Source organism: Pinus tabuliformis, chromosome X, assembly GCF_031772625.1.
Source record: "Pinus tabuliformis cultivar Carrire ecotype Pingquan chromosome X, CPIR1, whole genome shotgun sequence".
Taxonomy (NCBI): domain Eukaryota; kingdom Viridiplantae; phylum Streptophyta; class Pinopsida; order Pinales; family Pinaceae; genus Pinus; species Pinus tabuliformis.
Genome location: NC_142308.1, coordinates 1,029,913,578 through 1,029,938,545, shown reverse-complemented (window position 1 = coordinate 1,029,938,545; position 24,968 = coordinate 1,029,913,578). Strand labels below are relative to the sequence as shown.

The window sequence follows — 24,968 nt, the reverse complement described above, 5'->3', positions numbered from 1 at the left end:
TCAAAACATAGATAACATAGATTTCACACATAAAACACACAAATTGTGGCTCTTCTATTGATGATCACACAAAACTTGATTATTACAATGAACCAGGTTCTTCTTTTGATCACACAAAAACTTGATCATACAATGAACCAGGTGACAAAGTCTCTTCTTTTGATCACACAAAAACTTGATCATACAATGAACCAGGTGACAAAGTTTGTCAACTCGAGACTTGCCTAAAATAACACCTAAAATAACTTGACATATAACCGCACACTAAATTCTACTATCGCTTAAGTCAACTTGACTCAATTACTTTTTTATATGAATACCTCCTCTTACTAAAATTAATGAGGTATTTTAACATCTGCAACCCTCTCTTTGGAAAAACTACCGGACAGTGGCAAACGATGTTTCGGATGACTGAAAGACATGCACGACCTTCCAACCATTCAAACACAATTGAAACGAAGGGGAGAAAGTGAGTCAGACTTTCATTTAAACACAATTTGGGGGTAAAGCCAGTGAGATTCTCATTTTTAGGATAATTTTTTCTTTACAAACGAAAAAGCATGGTTATGGATTTATACAAATGACTAACAAAACAAAATATATGGTTGGAAAATACATTGAAATATGTTAGAGGAGGAACTCCCTTCCATGGCCTTGAGAGATATTGGGTGTAGTATTTAATGCCTAATCGGATGACCTTGAGATGTTGAACCAAGTGCGATGCACAATACTCCATTTAGCGATTTTGGAAAGGCATAGTCTATCTACCATACTCCATCTAGCGATGTTGGAAATTCAAGTTTTTGACCCCCAGTGCAAATACACAAACAAAAAGCACGCAAAACCCTACATTTACACCTGCTATTGCTCCCAAAAAGTCATGATGGAACCCGAAATAATCTTTCACGAATTGCTTAACGGGCAACTTCGAACCATCCGCCAGTTCCATTTCATTATCCAAATCTCCGAACTGCGATACAACAAGCCCATACAGCGTCCATGCCACGGGGCATGCCCAGTAATACCATCTCCACCATATGGGAATTTTCTGCACACCACAAACATCAGAACAATCGAATAACTTGGTTCATTTATAATAATATCAGAACACTCGAATAACTTGCTTCATTTATAATAATATCAGTGTAGTTACAATAAATTTGATTAGGTTAAGTTATTGGTGATTTTTGCGCTTTAAGTTTAGCAGTTGTCTATAATGCGATTTTTTGGAAGCTTTTGGGGTGGGTTTTTTCAGCAGCAATTTATTGGAATAGCAAGTTTGATAGCTAGTTTTGCACAATCAAAGCGCCCCAGGGGTTTTTCAGGGTCTTGAATCCAAATATGCAGTTAAAAAACCATTTTAACTGCAACAAATCAAAATTTAACCTCAATTTCTTCCACTGGAATCTCCAAAAAATCACATTATAAACAAATCCCTAAGTTTATGAGTAGTCATATATGAATGATTATATTAAATCTGTTCGACCAATAACCTGACCAAATCAAATTTATCTTATCAACCCTAAAAATATCAAAACAATAAATATAAATATAAATTATTCTATTTTCTCCTATTCTGTTTGAAGGAAAGATAATGTTACCGGTCGTGGAATCAAGAAGCCGGCGAAGAGGTTCCATATCAGATAGAATGCCGACGAAACGATGGCAGAGATGTGGTGGTTGGGCGTCAACGACATGTTCATCATTCCGTAGTAAGTGAAATATAAGAAGGTGAAGAACGAAAAGAAGAGATACCAGAAGAATTTGGCTGCCGTCCATTGATAATCCATCATGGCATACACCATGAGGCTGTAGATGGCGGACTGGATGAACACGTACGGAATCTCTATGGTAGCCTGAAAGTAAACGTATGTTAATTTCATGAATTTATTTAATGAATTTGAATCAACCAATTTCAAAATTTAAATATTTGAAAAAGCATAACTTTAAAATATAATAAAAAATTCTTATTTAATGAATTTGAATCAACCAATTTCAAAATTTAAATATTTTAAAAAGCCTAACCTTAAAATATAACGAAATTTTCTCATATATGGTGATACTTATGTTGATACCTATTTTATATAAATGACAGATTTTGAAATATTTTGAAAATTATTGTGAGTGGAATATTATTATTTAATGTAAATTTTATATTAAAAAATAAATAATAATTATATAAAAAATATTTTAATGTTCATTCTAAAATAAACATTTGAATATTTTTTATATAACATAATTACATTAATTTAATATTTTTTAAATAACATAATTACATTAATTTTATCTATAAAAAAATAAAGTAATTCTTACTCTATTGAACATAAGATTACACATAACATTTAAAGTAATATTTTCTATTACAAACTATTTTGAAGGAAAAGTGAAACATAATTATATCAATTTTATATAAAGAGAAATATAACATTTTATATGACAATTAACATAATATTTGTTTTTTGTTTTTATAAACCACTTAGGTGAAATCCAATTGATGGTTCATATACAATTGACATTAGTATTCAAAAAAGAAAGGAATAACAAAAATATCAGTGTCATTATATATAGGGGTAATGAAATTGAATGTAAAAAGTTCGCTAAATCCAATTGATGGTTCATATAGAATTGACATTAGCATTCAAAAAAGAAAGGTGAAACATAATTATATCAATTTTATATAGAGAGAAAAATAAAGTAATCCTTATCGTGTGTCAACATTATATATAGGGGTAATGAAATTGAATGTAAAAAGTTCTGATATGACATTAGCATTCGAAAAAGAAAGGTGAAACATAATTATATCAATTTTATATAGATTGATGGTTCATATACAATTGACATTAGTATTCAAAAAAGAAAGGAATAACAAAAATATCAGTGTCATTATATATAGGGGTAATGAAATTGAATGTAAAAAGTTCGCTAAATCCAATTGATGGTTCAAAAAGAAAGGTGAAACATAATTATATCAATTTTATATCGAGAGAAAAATAAAGTAATCCTTATCGTGTGTCAACATTATATATAGGGGTAATGAAATTGAATGTAAAAAGTTCTGATATGACATTAGCATTCGAAAAAGAAAGGTGAAACATAATTATATCAATTTATATAGAGAGAAAAATAAAGTAATCCTTATCGTGTGTCAACATTATATATAGGGGTAATGAAATTGAATGTAAAAAGTTCTGATATTTTAACTTTTGCAGTATGAGTTAGCTAAATCCAATCCAATTGATGGTTCATATAGAATTGACATTAGTATTAAGATTTGACATATGGCTTTTCCAATTGATGGTTCATATAGAATTGACATTAGTATTAAGATTTGACATATGGCTTTTACATATATAAAACCAACATCGATCCTTCTAGCTTAGTTTTATTGTTAAAAGATTTTATCACTGAATTGCTTAAAATGAAAAAGATGTGGAATCATGTTTTATATTAAGCAAGAAGTTGACACACATTCATATATATATATATATATATATAACCAGCATTGACCTTTTTACCTCAAATCTATTCAGAATTAAGAGAGATTAAAATTTTGTGTAAACTTTTTCTTTCTAACTTTTGTATTCTTAAATAAATTTTAACTTCCAGAAATTTGATCCCTCTAAACCTTTGGTAAATTCAAACTAATATAAATCTATACTAACTAATAAAAATTAAATCTAAAATTCACTTAAACCAAATCAACATTTTAACTCTTAACTTTACTCTTTTCCATCAAATCTTCAAAATATTCCAAAATTAATCCATATCCTCCTCTCCTATAAACCCTAGACACTGTTTTTACGGTTTAATAAAATCATACTAATCCATATCCTCCTCTCCTATAAACCCTAGACACTGTTTTTACGGTTTAAAAAAATCATACTATAATTTTGACATTTTTTTTTGTTCACGGAGAGGTTTTAAAATCAACATCCATGGAGGTAAATTGTGAAATGCAACTTTTCAATGTATCACTGAAAACAAAAGAAAAATCGGACAAAGATCATGTTATTCTTGAAAATGAAAAATGTAACGACAATCGGACAAATGATTTACTGCGCTCACCTGCGCAAAGGCGTAAGGTAAAGCAGAATACATTCCGGCAGCCTTCTCTCTGTAAAAAACAGTTCTTTCGATTTCGACCAGAGGTTGCACCGAGGATGAATTGTTTACTCCGATGAATAATACTGCCGCGTACATTGAACCCATTGCGTTTAATATATCAGACTGCCGATTCCTGTTCCATTAGAGTGCCATCACACCAAGTGACATGTTATTTTTCGGATTGAACACTTCAAATTAGAATATGTTTCTCTCCAATGATAAACTTTTGGGGAAATTTTTCCATAGATGCAGCCACTGACCTCTTATTACCAGCACGCCAAAAGATGGTACCGAACATGAAGCCACAAACAAACGTAAAAAAGAACCGCACAGCAGTATACTGGGGATTACGCCAGTAAGACAACCTCTGTTTCCAAAAGCACGCGCTGCACTGTGATAAGAATGACTGGGAATATAACGTGGGAAAGTAAAGGTCCTTTGCCCCTGGGCGGGCGTGCTCAATTCTTTTATGAGGGCTTTGTTCCGCCTGCAAACAAACTAAGAGTCAAGTTCCATTCACATGTGTTCACGTCAAAGCTTCAAAAATAAAATAACTGTTTCTGGTGCTTACTGGTATAGTTCTGAGTTTCGATAAATGTCAGCAAAATCGATTCCGAGACGGTTTTCAACTGCCACAGAAGAGACCTCCAACATCCATGTAGCGGGATTGTACCCTTCAGTTATCTTGGGCACCCCATCAACCGACTGCATTTAAAAGTTAACAGTAAGATCGTTTTCCGTTTTTGGAGGAGATTGATAAGGAGCTTTGAAAAAACTCTTTATGATGAGTTATGTTGGAATTATGTGGCTAAGTTTTCTAACATACCTCGAAGTATTCAACTAGTTTATGAGAGTGACGACCCAATGGACCAGCATAGATAACCTGACCTCCTCTTTTCATCAAGAATAGCTGCAAAATCCAGAGCCCGAGTCAGTAAGATAATTTTTTGGGTGTGCAACGAGCTGTACCCCCTAACTATAAATTACCTCGTCGAAGGCTTCAAAGATATCAATGCTAGGCTGATGGATTGTACAAACAACTGTTCTCCCTGTGTCAACGGTATTTCTAACTGTCCTCATAACTATGGCTGCAGCACGGGCATCCAGTCCTGAGGTTGGTTCGTCCATAAATATTATAGAAGGATTGGCCACAAGTTCTACTGCAATAGTCAATCGTTTACGCTGTTCTGTTGACAAACCAGTTACTGCAGGAAGACCAACAATAGAATCTCTCAAAGAATTCAACTCCACTAGCTCCATTACTTCTTCAACGAACAGCTGCATCCCAACAAATTTAATTCAGCCACTGAAAGCATAGGAACAAATTCAGGGAATATGTATATATATACCACAGTTTTCTTTGAAAATGTAGATTTTGGATAATTGTGGTGTATTTTATGATGCCTCACTTTTTCAAGTGTCCTCACTACTAATTATCAGGGATTCAAGTAAGTAAGATAGATGGTGAGACCAATTGAAACCTAGGATATCATAAATCTTGCAAACGACATTTATCTATAAACTTAGCAACATTGAAACCTAGGATATCATAAAACTTGCAAACGACATTTATCTATAAACTTAGCAAGATGATCAATCACAGTGAAAATATACATGAACAAATATAGGTTTTGTTAAATTATAACAAGAAAATGTTTCATTTGATTTGTGATTTAGAGAAATTATAATTTCCACATGGTCAAGTTATTAATTAGTGAATTCAAGTTGTGAGCAAGAAGTAGAGTTGTGCATGAGTTGATTGTTAGGATCTAGAAATCCAATGGACTTATAGTTAGTTAAATTCAGTTATCTTAGCTATAGTCTAAAATAGAGTTAGTAAGAGTTCAGTTTAGTAGTAGTAATTGTTGTTAACACATTGATTTCTCAGTTAACTGATCAATTTACTAAAAATATCCCTTGTCATGCATAGAATTCGAAATCCAATGGACTTATAGTTAGTTAAACTCAGTTATCTTAGCTATAGTCTAAAATAGAGTTAGTAAGAGTTCAGTTTAGTAGTAGTAATTGTTGTTAACACATTGATTTCTCAGTTAACTGATCAATTTACTAAAAATATCCCTTGTCATGCATAGAATTCGAATTTCCTACTTGAAGGGGAAAAAAGGTACATTGTAATTGTCAATTGTATACTAGTTACAGGTTTTTTGGATTAGAGCAAGTGGCCAATTTCTCTAGGATTTGCACAAGGAAATAGTGAATTCTCCTACTTTTTAGGGGCTAATTTCTTCAAGGATTAGGAAAGGAAATAGGAGACAGGTTGAGGACTATTTTGGCTATCTCATCTAATTTAATGTAAAACAGAGGAGACATTTTTCCCAGTTGGGTTCCAAGTAAAAATATTGTGTTCATTGTGATTGAATTGTTGCATGTTATTGCATGTGTTTATAATATTGTGTTCATTGTGATTGAATTGTTGCATGTTATTGCATGTGTTTATATTGCATGTTTTCCTTTACTCTGATTGAATAGAAAAAAATTGTGTTTATTGTTTTAAGTCTGAATTTATTAGTAGCCTCAAATTTATACCTATTTCTTTACACTTTTGGGGAAAAAGCAGGTTGAAATCTTTGGAAATCTAGATTATAGCTGTCAAACTATAGAATTTTAGGTGCCCTGAAATTTTTAAGAGTACTGAATCTATTTCTAGCTTCAAAATTTAAATTGAAACAATTCTAAATCAAGATTTTCAAAATCTAAATTAAAACACTTCTAAATCAAAATTTTGCAAAATTACCATGGTCCTAAATTATCTCCTAGTTAGACCAGGCGCATAGAGGATTACTAACCTTCCTTGCTTGTGCATCAACTTCGCTTCCCAGACGAAGCCAGGCCGAATAAATAAGGGATTCGTGAACTGTTACTTGTGGTGAATGAATGTCATTTTGCTCACAGTACCCCGAGATCCGAGCGAAGGTTTCTTGATTTTTAGGAAAACCAGAAATACTGATGCTACCCTCTATGTATCCACCTGTTTTCCTTCCTGCCAATACATCCATCATGGTGGTCTTTCCAGCCCCACTAACTCCCACTAATGCTGTAAGAACACCCGGTCTGAAAGCTCCACTTACATTTCTCAGCAGCTGTAGCCGGCTTTCTGTAATGCCTTGTTCTTTCATTTCCTGCACAGCATGTTGTAAACATGGACATTTAGTTCAATCTACGTTTAGTTTTTGCTACAATGAATGTACAAACTAATTGAAAGAAGAATCTGTGTTTAACATACGGGGGGCATATCGACGAAGTAACAAACATCGTCGAAGGCTATAGCGAGGGGTTCAAATGGAAGCACCATGCCCTTCTTTACCCCTCCGGAAGCAGCACGCCCTGCAGCCCATTACACAAAAAATACTTCATAACCAAAAAAATAATTCATAACCAATCAAGAGTAGCAATTAAATTTTCAAAGAGAATTGAATTTCGTCTTTCCACCTTCAGACGCAGTTTCTGCAATGGACTTCCCTCTAGACCCCTGACGAGGCATCATTTCAACCGCCCTAATTTCCCCTGTTCTATTGGCTTGCTGATCCTGCAAAGAGTCTTCAGTCACCGTGGCCTGGGCTTTGCCGAGAGCTGTATATTTAATACATTCAATATGTTAAACTGATACAAAATTTTCACAAATCTTAGAATTCAGCAAAGCAGAGAATTGAGTTCATACGTAAACTCAAAATCTTGATCTAAATTTTAACAATTTAGCTCAGATTTGGAACGAGAAAGAGAGTCTAGTAAGTTCAAAATCAATTTACAGACAACGCCACAAGAAATATAATATAGTTTTAAGATATGCACCCTCCAATTCAAATAGTAAAATGTAATATATGTTAGAAAGTATACCGTAAATCTGTGATATTTAAGAATTAGAAAATATTTGATATATGAGTGATGATATATTTAATGCGGCTATTTTATTAAATTGTAAATTTTGAAATTTTTTGAAATTGGTTTATAATTATTGATTTTATTATTATTTTTTAAATTCTGTTATCAAATTTTGATCTTACATAATAGTTATTTTGAACTTCCTAAATTTCATCATCAAATTTTCATTTTATTGGATAATTTTTTGAACTTATGTCAATTGTAGATTTCTAAAATATCTCGAAATTTGATAATCAAAAAAGTTTCAGATTGGAGGCTTAAAAAATCTTCAAAACAATTATATTGACAGCTTAAGGTCATGCTTCAGAATAAGATCCAACACATCAAATATTTATAGTAGAGATGCAACAATAAGATTTTTTAACCATTACTAAGTCAAATATTTTAATATTAAAAAATAAAACATTATAAGATTCTAAAATAAATTAATAATCTAATTTCTAACTATTCCTATTCTTAACTATTAAATTATTTCTATTTTTCATTATTTAATATTAATTACTATTATTATTTAATAAAAATAATATGTATTCATCAACCGATCAAAAATCAAATCAAATCAAATTAAAATCTAAATCAAAATAAAATAAAATGAATTTCCTTATTTATTTAAAATCAAATTAGATAGTAATAAAGGGCCCAAAAATAAATAACTAGCAAAGAACCAGAAAAAAAAAAACCTAAAAAACAAAAAAAAATTAAGAAAAAAAAACAAAACTAAAACTCTTAATTTCCATCCATCATCCATTAAAAATGTAATAAAAAAAATTAAACAATTAACCACTATCCGATTGTCCATTATCAAATTATAAGATATTCTCCAAATTTGCAATCAACATATTCCCTAAATTTACGATCAACATAAAAATGCAGCCATTATTGCTTTCAGCATTAAGCCTAGAATTTTACATTGTTTTTAATGTTACGCCTAGTATGTTAGCCAGGACAGTGTCTCACGTTTGAGGTACGTTAGAGCGAGCGTGAAGAGAACATTGAAGAGAAACGAGTATCCAATCAGCGCTGCAACACCAAGCCAGTACCAGTATCCACGTGGAAATACTCCAATCGACTTCAAAATATATACACCCATAGTGTTATCGCTCAATTTGGTGCCGTTGGCGCTCAAGACCGGCTGCAATTACACAAAAGTTATCAGTGATTTGAAACGCACACATCAATTTTCTATTAAATCCACTTTCAGATAAGATCATGAAATGCCTAAACTACCTTGTGCCAAACGTGACCTAAGAACTCGTTCACAGAGAGGGCATTCTGGCCATACGTGAGAGGAGATATCCAGTAACCCCATATCCACCAGCCTTTGATGTCCTCTGTTACAGTGGCAGGATTTATAAACAATGCAATAATTATAAATAACTGTTACAGTGGCAGAATTTATAAACAAGGTAAGAATTATAAATAATAGATTATGATCGCGGTTGAAATTTATTTAGATGGTAGATTTTGAGAATATTCTGAATATATATTTTTGAATTTCTCTATATTTTGAAATGTATAATCGAAATAAAACTGACTACCATTTACTAAAAAAAATGATGGTTTACTCACTTCGAGGGAGAAGAAATCCACAGAGGAGCAAGATAATGACGAGTGCAAAGGTACCAAATGTGTTGGCTACGATCATGTCCCGACCCAATGATGCGATGAACCGAAACAGTGAAAGGGCCATCTGATGTACAGAGAAGAGTAGCAGATACTGGCGAAGGAACCTACAAAACAAAACCCAAGTTTTGTGAGTTGTGAGTTCTGCGCAGATTGATGCAAGCTTTCATGGCTGCGAGGATGCTGACCTTCCAACATTAGGGTCGAAGCCAATGACATAATAAGTTAAGAAAACCCATATTGCAGCCTCCACAACTGAAATTGGAATCCTCAACACCCAAATGGGCAGTGAGAAGGCCCAGGAAGGGAAAAAGAGGAGGTCTCTTTGCTTGTAAAATGTAGGAAGCTTGTGAATTGTCATTGAAAGTTCTGCAAACCCATTGAACATGCAGGTTATCAAGCCGAAGAAGAGAGCGCCCATATAAATTATCCCGTCGTTTGGTGAGTTACGGTGCATCTTGGTCCGCAAAAACACTGTCATCGTGATGAAAGCCATCACTGAGAGCTGTTCAACGCGTTCAAAGAAATAAGTAAGGCTTTGATTACGTATCTACTAGCATGTGAAATTCAAATTCAAATGGTGGTAACTGTTTCATACTTAATGTTTTTAGAATTAATCATATTATTAAGAAATAATGTTTTTAGAATTAATTACATTATTAAAATTGGGTAGAAAGACTTTTCAAACCAGTTAATATGACTTATTTTCAAGACAAAAAATAAATTATATTAATTGATTCAAAAAATCAACTAATTTTTATAATATAATTAATAAATAAAACATTATTATTTATAATATAAATCACAAAAATTTAAGATCTAAAAGATTTAAAAATTAAAATAATCATATTCATGAGATTCATAATATGTTGATGTAATTCCTCCATCACAACAAACAGTTTTGGGTAAACATTATTAATTATTCAGAGCTTCTCCTAGTAACACTATTGAACTAACCATGTATGCATGAGTAATACTATCTAAATACACCTACAATTAAAGGTGGTAAATAGAATCAACCCCTTATGACACATGTACAAACCCATCTTATTTATGAATTCCACCCTAAAGGTTGACAATCATATGTCCTAAGAGAGTCCTTTCTCGACATTGTCAATCATATATTGTAAGAGCATGACACTTTCCGTGGGGAATTCACATGTTCGATAGACTTGGAACAATAATTGGCCCTATTTTCCAACCTTTAAAAATTCTAATGCTGGCATCATCTTCCATTGGAAATGTATTTCTATTATCACAATATAGGCAATGACCGAAGGAATAATAAATCATTATTCGAGTGATTTTAGGGTCCGACTTGTTACATATTTTTACATTCAAACCTTACCTAAAGGTATGGTTATATGTTGAATTGGGAAGAAAAAAATGAAGTTGAGAATGGGGAGAGAAATATTCGGTAAAGTTAGGATGGAGTAGAAGAAAATATTGGATAAATATATTTTTTTATTTATATATATATATATTATAATTAATTCAACATTTTTACTTATCTTCACTTTCATATATAATAATTTACTCAATTCTAGAAATATTGGGTAAATTATTATACAGGAGGGAAAGGAGGAAAATAAGTTGAGTGTCAGGTAGGATTGTGGAGTAATACCTTACTCTCACCATCATGTATTACAAATTATAATATATGGGGTTGGGGATTGGAGGATTTTGGGTAAAGCATAGATGTTGGGGAGAAGTATTGGTAAATTAATTTACTCAACGTTTCAAACCATTCTCATCCTCATATGTAATACCTCGCTCTCACCATCATGTATTATAAATTATAATATATGGGGTTGGGGATTGGAGGATTTTGGGTAAAGCATAGATGTTGGGGAGAAGTATTGGTAAATTAATTTACTCAACATTTCAACCCATTCTCATCCTCATATGTAATAATTTACTCAGTGTTTCGCTCCACTCTCATAGTAAACCTCAAGGAGAAACTTTAGGAAAAAAATTCCAAGGGCAAGCCTTTTTTCTAAAGAAAATATTTATGAAGATCAACTCCTTGCTTTTTCTAGGCAATGTGTATCTCATGAAATTATTACCTTTTGGAGAGGCTATCTTCTCTTGACATTCAATATGCTAGCCTAGGTGTTCATCTTTCAACATAGGTTTTCTTTCAAAACTAGGGCTTTTAGTAGCCAGGGAAAACTCACACTGAGAGGATGATTCATACTTACGCTTTGTGAGATGTCTATTAAGATCTGTTGAATCATGGCTTCTGAAAGGAAGCCTTCTTACAGGAAGTATCATATGAGATGTTGAATCTTCATGTTTTACAAAGTTTAATCTAATGATTGGTACTCTACTTAACTCAAAGATGGGCAATCTTTTAGATATTGTAGGTAGAAAATAATTTTGGGGAAATGGGTGATATTTTGTAGTTCATTTATCGCAAATTGTTAATTGGGAGAAACCCTTGAAATAATAGGGGTGGCATTCCCTGGTACTACCACCATGCCTTTTGTGGTTGCTCTCTATGTGAGTTGAGGATTGAGTGTTGGGAGAGTTGCTGAGACAAAACATAAACAAACAGGGGATTGTAATTGAGCAATATCAGATTGTACAGATATGTTAAAGCTAAAAAATGAATGTAAGCTTGGAGAAGTCCAATGATATGTGGGTGTGTTAATTAAACTTGATATATGGGGATAATGGATAACTAGACTCGTCCGTTGTGCATAGGGACTCCAGATCTTCCCAATAATTCATCAGTGAATTGATTATGTTGTGAATCAATTACATATGCTAGGCATGACACATTTAGTCTAAGTCAAACTAATGGATTAATTCCAATTGTATTAGGCCAAGATGCACATTAAACATTCGTTGGCTTTATAAAGTGGAATCTGATACATTGGTTGAGTGAGAATAATGGGTACATTTACAAAGTTATATCAAATATGACTAGCTACATGAAACATGAACATTGGAAGATCATATATCCTACTAGGTGATATTTGAGGAAGTTGTCAATTTGGGTTAGATGTATATTCGTGAAGTAACAACTCTAGTGTGACCAATTTAATAAATTTCTGAACCATTTGTTTTTCTCTAAGGTTTTCATATTGGGTAAATTATTATATATGAGGGTGGGGGTAGAGTGAAATAATGAGTAAATTAATTTACCCAAAATTTATTCCAATCATGAGTATTTCCAAATTTCCGAACCATTTGTTTTTCTCTAAGGTTTTCATATTGGGTAAATTATTATATATGAGGGTGGGGGTAGAGTGAAATAATGAGTAAATTAATTTACCCAAAATTTATTCCAATCATGAGTATTTCCCGCCACCCCCGACCTCATATATAATAATTTTCTCAATATTTCCCTCCAACCTGTTAGGCATGAGACCAAATCAAGTCGAAGTTGTTAGTTCCCATGGTATTCGTAACCCATGATATTGCCCATGGTATTGTAATGAAGTACTTTTATATATGGGTGTGAATAAAAGGGAATAGTGGGTGAGAAAGCGAGTGAAATCTAAGATGATTTTCATTGTGATAATAAAAATCTATAAAACCATGTCCCTGTGTTTTTTCCCCAAATAGGGTTTTCCACTTAAATCTGATGTTTTGTATCTCAGTAAAGTTTTTAAGTTAATTCTTGTTTCAATGAATAAATTTTTTATTTTTTGAGTTAAATTTTTCAGATGTCTTTTATTAACAAATGCTATCATAGTGAGGTTACTCCTTTTAATTTTTGGTGTATGCTAGGTTATTTTCGGGGAGAGTTATGAGCATGGAGACAACGACATTAAGTCATATGGAGAAATTAAATGGGGCAAATTTTCCTTATGGAAGGCACAGGTAGAGGAAATATTAATTTTAAAGGACCAATATAGAGAAGCAAAGAAGCTCTTGTAGATGATAGACAAAGATTGGAATAAGTTGGACGAAAAGGTCATCACCACAATTCATTAATATTTGGCAAAACAATGTATGTTTTAATGTCATTGGAGAGAAGAAAGGAGAAGGGATATGGAAAAAGCTGCATTATCTATATGAGAAAAACACAACATTGAACAAAGTATTCTTGATGAAGAAGTTGTAAAATATCAAGATGAAGGAAGGTGCTTCAATGGCAGAGAATTTGAAGGCGTTTAATATAATCACAAGTCAACTTGCCTCTGTCAAAATTATTTTGGATGATGAGATTAGAGCCATCTTATTGTTGTGATTTATGCTAGATAGTTGGGCTAATTTGATAGTAGTTGTCAGCACCTGCAGGGACCTTGAAGTTTGATGATGTCAATAGAAATTTAATGAAGGAGGATTTGTGTCACAAATAAATTGCAGAAAACCTGGGAGGACAAGCTGTAGTCTTAGTTGGTTGTGGAAGCAAAAATTGAACATGTTAGATAGGGGCATTCAAAATCAAGAGGTAGTTCAAAATCAAGAATCATGGGGAGATTTGTTCCCATTGTGGAAGAGTAGGACACAAGAAAATGGTTTGTTGGTTTTGGAAGAAGGAATAAAAGGAGAAAAAGGAACAAAAATTAATCAACAAAAATAAAAAATCAAGCAGCGCAAATGAAGGTGAGAATACCACTGTAGCTTCTGAAAGTGATATTTTATTTATTTTTTTAGTAGAAGAATCCTATTTATGTATTTCTACCAGTAGAATTGATTGGGCACTTGACTTTGGAGCATCTCACAATGTGACCCCATTCAAAAATAATTTTTCTACATATGAAGAAGTTGATCATGGTAGAGTACATTTAGGAAATAATAATTTTTGTAATATTACTAAACTAGGAGATGTCTGAATCAAGACAAAGGATGGAAAGGGTATTTAGATGAAATAGGTTAGGCATGTCCCAAAGATGTGTATGAGTTTGATCTCTATGGGACAATTGGATAATGAGGGTTGATCCATAAACTTTGGGAAAGGTGGTTGAAAATTCACGGTCATTGGTGTTGGCTAAAGGATTGACGACAAGAACATTGTAAATAATGAGGGAAACAAAATAGATATCAGATGGAGTTGCTAATGCAAAAGAAGAAAAATCAGTGGATTTATGGCATAAGCACTTGGGCCACATGAGTGAAAAGGGCATAAATGTTCTTATTGGTAAAAATCTACTTCCAGGTTTGAAATGCTATGAACTTGATCTTTGTGAGAATTGTATTTGTGGTAGGCAAAGAAGGGTTTTTTTATGATAGGTGATCATGAAAGAAAAAGGAATTTGTTAGAATCAATACACTCAGATGTGTTTAGGACGTTGAATGTTAAGTCTTTAGGAGGAGCCTCATATTTTGTTACATCATAGGTGATTCATCCAGGAACATTTGGACCTGCCATATGAAAAGTAAAGGTAATGTGCTTGAGATATTTCAGAAATTTCATATTGTTGATGAAATGGAGACTAATAAGTTACTCAAGTGTTTGAGGACAGATAATGGTGGAAAGTATTTCTCTAATGCACTCAAGAATTATTGTAATAATTTTGGAATTAAACATGAAATGAATGTGCCTAGTTGATCCAAATGGGATCATTATATATTTTTTCATCCATCTTGATGCATTTGAAGTGGAAAAAGTGGAGGAATCATCTCACAGGACCATTTTTACCGGCAGGACCTTGTTTGGCGAAACAAGGTCTGAAACCTTCCAAGAGTGTTTTGAGTCATCAAACACCTATTTTGGGGGTAAAAATTTACCTCTTTGGTGTAGCACCTTTTCGTGTTATTCTACACACAAACACCTATTTTGGGGGTAAAAATTTACCACTTTGGTGTAGCACCTTTTCGTGTTATTCTACACACAAACACCTTTCCAATGGTACAAGAAGAGCATCAATCGAAGTTTGCATGAAAAATTTATGCCACTCAAAATTTGACCTTCCATTTTTCACACTTATAGTTCGAGAGGATATCGCGTCAACCCCCATTATTCATGGAAAATGGGTTAGCCATGTGTTCATGATGTAAGGTTCTAGAATAGTCTATTTTGTAACTTTAGTTAAGAGTTGATGTAGTCAAACTTAACCACTAGTAGGCTATCAGGTTGTGTTATAACCTAGCCACTAGGAGGAAGAGGCATTCCAATTCTTTAGAGAACATTTTGTTCCATAGTTGAGCAAATATAGCCATGAGAGATAGGAGGTAGATAACACAGAGAGGATCTGTGCATTGTAGCAGCCCACAGGCCACTGGTATTACTTCTTTGTACTTGCAGCCATATTTTCAAAAAACGAAGAGAGCGAAGAAACCTCACCTTCGAGCTAGGTTTTTCTCCCAAAAGGGTTTCCCAGAGAGCATATCTTATGTCTTTTGTGCGTGTGTTCGCTTATTTTGCCATTCTCTATTTTTCTACATAGTTCATATTCGCATGCATGCACTAATTACAGTTAAATCCACAAATATTAAAGTTTAATAAGCTGTAATATTATATCTGTTGTGACAAAATGTCCAGTGGAATATCCATGGCATTTTATAGATCACTGGTACTCCCCAACAGAATGGTGTTGTAGAAAGGATGAACCTCACTATTCTGGAGAAGGTGGGGAGTATGTTGTCAAATTCCAAATTCGAAAAACATTTGTGGGCAGAAATAGTAAGGACACCTTGTTATCTCATCAATCACTCACCTTCTACAATCCTAGACAGTGGTATTCTTGAAGAAGTTTGGACCGATAAAGAAGTAAATTATTCTCGCCTATTTTTTTTGGATGTGAAGCATCCATGCATATTCCCAAAGAGCATAGAAATAAATTAGATTGTAAATCAAGGAAATGTGTTTTTCTAGGATATGAAAATGGTGAGTTTGGTTGACGTATATGGGATCCAGTTAATCACAAAATTGTTATAAGGGATGTAATATTTAATGAATCCGATATGTATAAAAGGTCTACAAGTGAAATGGAGGTCAAGAAAATTGTTGAAAGGTTTATAGAACAACAAGAAAATATCCCACCATTGGAATAATCTGGGCAAAAAACTCATGAAAAGGATGGACAAAGAGAAGAAAAAAACTTGACGTATCCATTACAAGAGATTGAAGTGGAAATCACACCACCATAGTTGGTTCAAAGGTCTAATAGACCTCAAAATCCCCCACCAAGGTATCCACCCTCAAATAATATTCTACTAACTAATGAAGGTGAACCTATTTGTTTCAAGGAAGCTTGTGAAGTGGAAACTAGCAAAAAAGTGGAAGAAAGCAATGGAGTAAGAAATGGACTCTTTGTTGAAAAATAAAAATTGGGAGTTAGTGAAGATTCCAAAAGGAAGACATTCCCTACAAATAAAATGGGTATACAGGATTAAACATGAGGATGAGGAGAAGAAGGAAAGATACAAACCAAGGCTGGTGATGAAGGGATTTGCACAAAAAGAGGGAATTGACCTTACAGATAATTTTTCAGATGTTGTTAAAATGTCATCCATAAGAATTATTCACGGTCTTGTTGCTGCTTTAAACTTGGAATGTGAAAAATTAGATGTGAAGAAAATGTTTCTTCATGGAGAATTGAAGGAGTAAATTTATATGGAACAACAAAGGGATTGAAGGTAAAAGGTCAAGAGAACATTGTTTGCAAGTCGAAGAAGAGACTTTATGGGTTGAAATAGACACCTCGCTAATGGTACAATAAATTTGACTCATTTTTGCTATAGCATGGCTTCAAAAGACCTGAGACTGATCATTGTGTCTACATCAAGAGGTATGACAAAGAAATGTATATTATATTACTGTTGTATGTGGATGATATGTTAATTGTTGAACATGATAAGAACATGATTAATAGGTTGAAGAAGGATTTGGGAAGTCAATTTGCAATGAAATATTTAGGTCCAACACAACAAATATTGGGCATGAGGATTATACATGACAAAAATAACAAAAAGTTGTGGTTGTCACAAGAAAAATATATTGAAAAGGTGTTACACAGGTACATTATTAAGGATGTCAAACTAGTTTGTAAACCCCTAGCATCACACTTCAAACTTAGTGTTGATTTGTGTCCTTATGATGACAAGAAGAAGGAGGAAATGAGTAAAATCCCTTATGCTTCAATTGTTGGTAGCTTGATGTATGCCATAGTATGTACTCATCCAGATATTGCACATTCAGTGGGAGTAGTGAGAAAGTTCCTTGCAAATCCAAACAAACAACATTGGAAAGTAGTAAAGTGGATTTTGAGATATCTCAAGGGTACTAGTAATTATTTGTTGGAGATGTGGATACTAGAAAGTCCACCACCAGTTATTTATGTACTTTTATAGGTGCAACAGTATATTGGATGTCTATATTAGTAGTGGTCCTCTCCACAACATAGCCATAGAAGTTTGCAAAGAGATGTTGTGGATGCAAGGATTTTTAGGAGAGTTGGGAATAAAAGGAGATAAATATTTGTTGCATTGTGATAGTCATAGTGTTATTCATTTAGCGAAAAAGTGAACATATCATTCTAAGACAAAGCACATTGATATTGGATATCATTGGATCTATGAAGTGTTAAATGATGGGTTATTACAAATGGACATATAATTTTAAGAAAAAGCACATTGATGTTGGATATCATTGGATCTATGAAGTGTTAAATGATGGGTTATTACAAATGGAGAAAATGAACATTACAAAAATCTAACTGATATTTTAAAAAATACTTTACCAGGGATAAACAAGAATTTTGTAGAACCTTGGTTGGGGTAATGCAAACATGATAAAAATCACCTTGAGAAAGGGTTAATAGCAAGAAGAGAAAACAATGTAAAAAACTTGTGAGGATGAGGGTGGGGTAATTGGGAAATATTAGGTAAATTATTATATATGTTGGTGAAGGTGAGGTGAATTATAAAATAAATTATAATACATGAATGAGGGTAGAGAGAAAATAGTGGGTATATTATTAGGTGGATAATATTGAGGATGGGGGATATTGTGCAAATTATATTGACACAATATTTTCCTCTACCCCGACTCTGTATAATTTGGCCAATATTTTCTTGCACCTATGCACTTTATAATATACCAAATATTTTCCCATACCTCCACCCTCCACCTTCCACCCTATAGCTAATGTTTAACCAAGGTGAGGATGAATGTCTGGGTTGGGGAAATATTTTGTAAAGAAGATGAAAGTGGGATGGAAGGAAATATATATCCACCTTCACCCTCCTCTTGGGGTGGAGCCAAATATTGGGTCAATTAACAGGTGGAAGGTGCTAAGAAATATTAGGTAATCATATGGGGAAAATTAATTAATTTACTCAGTATTCACCACCTTAGATATAATAATTTACTCAATATTTTGATCCACCCCCACCTCACCCATGATTGGCCAATTAACCACGGACGGAGTAAAAACTAAGAAATCATGCTAGGGAAAAAGGGAAACATTGGATAAATTATTAAATATCAAGGTAGGGTAAGGGTAAGAGCAGGGGTAGGATGGGGTGTCAAGAAATATTGGATAAATTATTATCTATGAAGGTAAGGGTGAGTTGAAATATTGAATAAATTATATTATATGAGGGTAGAGGGGAAATAGTGGGTAAATTATTAGGTGGGGGTAGTGGGGAAAATTTTCACAAAATATTTCCCCACTACCACCACCTAATAATTTACCCCATATTTCCCCTATCCCCACCGTCCATTACTTAATATTTAAGGGGATTGAATGAGGGGAAATATTGTATAAATTACAAGGGTGAGGGTTGGGATGAGGATAAATATTGGGTAAGGAGGGTGAGGATGGAGGTGAAGGAAAATATTGATCAAATTATAATTGCCGCCATTTTCTCAACTCCACCCACATTGAAAAATATTGGGTAAAATATTACCCCTCAACTCCATCCTCACCCTCAGATTGAGTAAATAATTTACCCCATATCTCACTACCCCTACATTCATATATTATAATTTACTCAATATTTCTACCCATCCAATTGAGAAAATAAATAATTTACCCAATATCTCACCACCCCTACATTCATATATTATAGTTCACTCAATATTTCTACTCATCCAATTGAGAAAATTATTATGTCAATAAGCAAGTCTATTTTGGAACGATGCTTCAAAAATTTTAATTTAATTATCAATAATTTTATGTGGATGAAAGGGATTTAACCGCCATGTAATATTCTAAAATATTCTTGGTAGTATCCACAAATCAAAGCTTGGGATTTATCTCCAAAGTAGTTATGCAAATTTTTCCCTTTTAATTAAATTGATTAATTTAAAAAAACTCATGTGAACAAGTGTCATATGAAATGAGCTATGGTTTTTTGGGCATGTGGTATTGAAAAGCTTTAATATTGGCCCATGGTATTGCAACAAAATCTATTTACATATTAAGAATTTTCATAATCAAGTGGAAGTGAATCTTCATGCTTAAGAATCTTGTTACATGTTTTTTAAAGGAATATATATTTAACTTATATATATTAATAAAAATAATAATAATAATTTAAAACAAAGTTCTAATTTTATTCATTTTTATGACTTTTTTTTAATAATGTAAAATATTGATACCAATATTTACTAGTCATTTAATTATATGGTTGGGTTGATTATACTTGAGGGAAATAAAGTTGAAAATGAAAAGTAATATTGGATAAATAATTTATATTTCTCACTCGAACTATCATGTATTCAGTATTTCCTCCCACACATCATTGTATAATAATTCATCCATCCAATATTCCCAACGTTTAGGTGAGTAGAAATATTGAATGAATTATAACATATGAGGGTAAGGTTAAAGTGAAATATTGTATGTAACACCCATCTACCATCAAAAATTAAAAGAGAATTTGTAAATGGTTACATTGAATATTACTTAGCTAAAATGTAAAAAAAATATATAGTTACTATTTAATCTTGGTGATACATACATGGGACTCATAATAGAAAATTAACACTCGACACTGATTGAAGCATTCTCTAACATATTGAATCAAGAATGTGTTGTCAATTTTTTTTAACCCATTGTTATGCACCTTATGCACCTTATGTATTATTTATAGTTAAGTGTCAATTTTTTTTAACCCATTGTTATGCACCTTATGCACCTTATGTATTATTTATAGTTAAGTGTTTATTAAGATTTATGTGACCATGGTATAAATTGAAAGGTTAAGTATGTAACCCTAAGTTTTGGAGAACTTTTTAGAGACTCACTGTCACATCACAATTTTTAATGGAAAACGTTTGTCCTCATTCTCAATATCTATTTTTAGGGTTTTAGGGTTTTCTGGCATCTGAAAAAATAAATTTGAGGTGAAATTTTGTTTTGTATTATTTAAACTGGTTTTTTTGACTGTATATATGAATTCACCACCCTCAAAAATCTCTAGAGCACTTTCATTATACAGGGGTTACTTATGAAACTTATGATTTCAATAAATTCTTACCAGATTTTAAATAAACTGAAACTGAAAAACAAAACAAACAAAGAAAAAATTTCTAAAAAATCACCCTAAAAATAACTCAAATTAAAAAATTCGATAAGTTAGAGCATGCACCTGCGACGTTTTAAAGACGTAAACGAAGGAATTTCTCCTCATGAGAAGCCATTCCCTGGAGAAACAGGCCTTGAAAAGTTCCTTCTTGTTCACGCCATACTTGGAAGTTGTGAGCGCAGCCGGATGGCTCTTGTTTTTATCGTATGGTACTGACAACTCCTGGGCCAATTTCTGTCCAACATGAAAAGACTGATATGCCTCAGCAAATTCCCTCACGGGTACAAATCTATACGGCTGATCCTTAAATGCCCAATATTGTTGCTGATCTTTTTTCGAAGTGACCTGCAAATCAAACACTATCAGAATCGATCGGACACAATACGGATCAAATCAAACGCTATCAGAATCGATCGCATACAATACGGATCAGCTAACAGCGCAACGGAAAAAAAGCTGGAATATAGACTAGACTAGTAGATATTGCCACTTTACTTACTTCCTGCAAGAAATCTGCCACACCCTTGCGCTCAGGACACCTGAAACCCATGGATTCAAAGAATTCGAGTACATTATCACGAGGGCCCTGATACACAATCTGACCCTCAGAGAGCAGGACGATATCATCGAAGAGGTCATAAGTTTCCGGCGCTGGTTGCAGCAGAGAAATGAATGTCGTCGCGTCCAAGACATGGACACTATGGCGTAAGCATTTCACAATTTGATATGTTGTTGAGCTGTCCAGCCCCGTTGATATCTCGTCCATGAACAGAGCCCGGGCAGGACCAACCAGCATCTCAGCTACACCATCCAATTGTTTCATTAAAAAAAATCCCGACTTTTGCCGCACAATTGTTAAGCCGAATCTTGGACATTTTGAATTGGAGCAGTTTAATGATGTTACAATTTTGCCGGGAAAATAATGGAAATTATGATAAGATTTTAATAAATTTTTGTTGAAATGTTTGGAAATTTTGTTTACACTTACCAAGTATTAAAATTTTTTAATAATTCAGTAATACTGAATCTATTTCCACTATAAAAAAATATATATTCCAACATTCTTCCCTAAAAACCACCCTCCAAAAAAATTATAACGTCTAAAAACACTACCTTTTGAAATTAAAATTTTAATCAAAATACACTTAGATACTGTTATTATGCTATATTCTATTCAAATAAGTAGACAAACCTGTAGTTACACGTTTCCTCTGGCCCCCGGAAATCCCTCTGTGCATCTCATCTCCAACAATTGTATCCGCACAAATGTCCAACCCTAATATCTGCACCGCAAGCTTGAGATATCAGAACCTGCCGCTAATTAATCAGCTGCAAGTTTTTCATTTTTTTTATCATAAAAATGCACTTACCTTAAGTATGTAATCTGTGACCAGGCTCGTTTCTTGCCCCTCCACAGCGGCCGCCTACAAAAAGGGATTGGACGATTACGAAGTGAAAACAGAAACGAAAATATATCTTTTGAATAACAGTATTCGTTTTTTTTCCGAGAGAAAATCAACATATGACCGAGGCGAACAGATTTTTACAATATATGACCACAGCCAGCAGATTTCGTACCTTCATAAAAACATCAATATCTGGATCAGGCTTGATGCCAGCTTGTTTTTCTCTTCTCGAAAGTTCGACCAACATGTCTGTAAGAATGGATCAATCAATCTTGGTGAAAATCGTATAAAAAATTCCACTTTTTCAGTATAATAGTAATATTTATTTGATTTAAGGCTGCAATTTGGTTATCATTAAATTAACATTTTCCCATCAACATAAATATAGAACTGTACCAAAACCAATGCAATATTCTATTTGAGCTGTACCAAAACCAGTTCAATATTCTATTTTAGTAATCATTTTCAAAGAGCATACCATATCTGGTTCCAACCCCTTGACATCGACCAGAGAAGTCCATAGTTTCTCGCACAGTCATTTCACCAATATGCAAATCATGCTGGCTAATGTAAGCTGATGTTCTCTGGGGCACGAACTCATCTAGTCTGTGCCCATTGTATGTCATAGAGCCGTTTACCTGAAAATAACGTCCAATTTTAGCCTTTGGTCTACTGTATTGTCAAAACAATCGGACTTTGCCGAATCAAACGATGGTAAAGCGAACCCACTCTTAATTCTGAATCGAGCTTGCCCGCCAAAGCCAAGAGTAAAGTTGTTTTGCCTGACCCTGGCGGTCCCAAAAGCAAAGTCATTCTGCAAAATCCAAACAAGTTCAAATTCTTAAAAGTCCAAACGGTTTGCAGCAATTCAGCCAGGATAAACAATACAAATATATGGTGGGATTTGTGGATCTGGATCATAGTTACTAAATTTGAGTTAGAATTTGAATTCATTTGGTACCCAAAAAATATTTGATTATTTAAAATTCAATAGAAAAAATCTGGGCTATATATATTGAAATATATTATTTTCCCAATATTTATTGAATAAATATATCATTTTCCCAATATTTAAAATTCAATAGAAAAAATCTCGGCTATATATTGAAATATGTCATTTTCCCAATATTTTAAATTATTGAAATGTATAATTTATAATACTGAAAATAATAAAAAATGTTTTAAAATTATTTAATTATAAATATTGCACATAAAATTATGTATTAGATTAATTAGTTTAGTTTTACATTTCTAATAGTAAGTCTGACAATAGGTTTTAAGAATTTTTGTATTGTTACATTCACCTACTTACATCATAAAGTAAATGTTATTTAATATAGAGTGAATTTCCAAACTAATCCGCATTATAATAAATCATCTAAATTCGGCATTATCAAATATTTTAAATTCATAATAAAATAATATATTAAGTATTACTGGAATGGTATATTAAGTATGTGTAATATTTTTTAAATTAAGATTAAGTAGTAAAAAATAAATACGTTTATTTCTGGAAAAACAATCTAGATACAGATAGATTGAAAAACTAAGTAAGATGTACTATCTAAGATCCTTAAGATTAAGTAGTAAAAAATAAATACGTTTACTTCTGGGAAAAAAAATCTAAATACAGACAGACTGAAAAACTAAGTAAGATGTACTATCTGTTTTTATTAATATAAATTCAGAAGCGTTTTTTTCCTTTTACAAAACAATACAAATAAACAATATCGACAATCTGATGATTTCAAAAGGAAAGTAGGAAATTAATTGCATGAATTGATAATCACCTGCATGGTTTTATGATTCCACTAACATCGTGAAGGATTGAAATGGGTCTCCTCTTATCCGGGAAAATCTTCAGAAACCCTAAAACCGCCTGAAAAACGAAATCTCCATCTAATTCCCCACCATGATTTGTGCCAATAAAAAAAATCAGAATTCATGGATTCAACTCTACATACCTCCAGCATATTCATGGTAAAGTTCGGAATACTCGGCAGCGATCTGCTACCAACATATACATCTGCATCCACAGTCAAGTGCTCGAACCGGACTTCGATCTTCGGCATGTCAATGCCCACTCTGCAAAACACCGCCAAGAAAAAAAAATCATAAAAACACTAGAAAATAACTAGGAAATCAAAGATTAGGAAAGGAAAGAAATTAAGATGGGTGGAGTGTTTGCCAAAAAAACTCACTCTACTGTTAATAATACTGCAAAATATTTTAAAACAACAAGCTAATTATGACACTGCGAAACTAAAAACATATAACTAAAAAACAAAAAAACTTGCTCCTTACTTGTCGATCCTATTGCGGAGCTTGAGCAGAAACCGCTCGTTATCTTCGGCTGCAATTTTGAGCAATCTATCAATGAGAATCTGGCGATCTTCAATGCCAATCCTGGCCACCTCGACTTCCTCATGGCCGCCCACATTCTGGAGAATCCCCTTGCGGATGCGATCGTAAGTGGGCAGTTTCTCCAAGGCCGCCCACTTC

The 24,968-nt window shown here is 33.1% G+C and overlaps 1 pseudogene; it reads right to left on the bottom strand.

Moving 5' to 3' along the window:
* Nucleotides 1-778: 778 nt before the first annotated feature.
* On the bottom strand, nt 779-22,659 carry LOC149143271 (ABC transporter G family member 39-like; annotated as a pseudogene).
* Nucleotides 22,660-24,968: the final 2,309 nt, after the last annotated feature.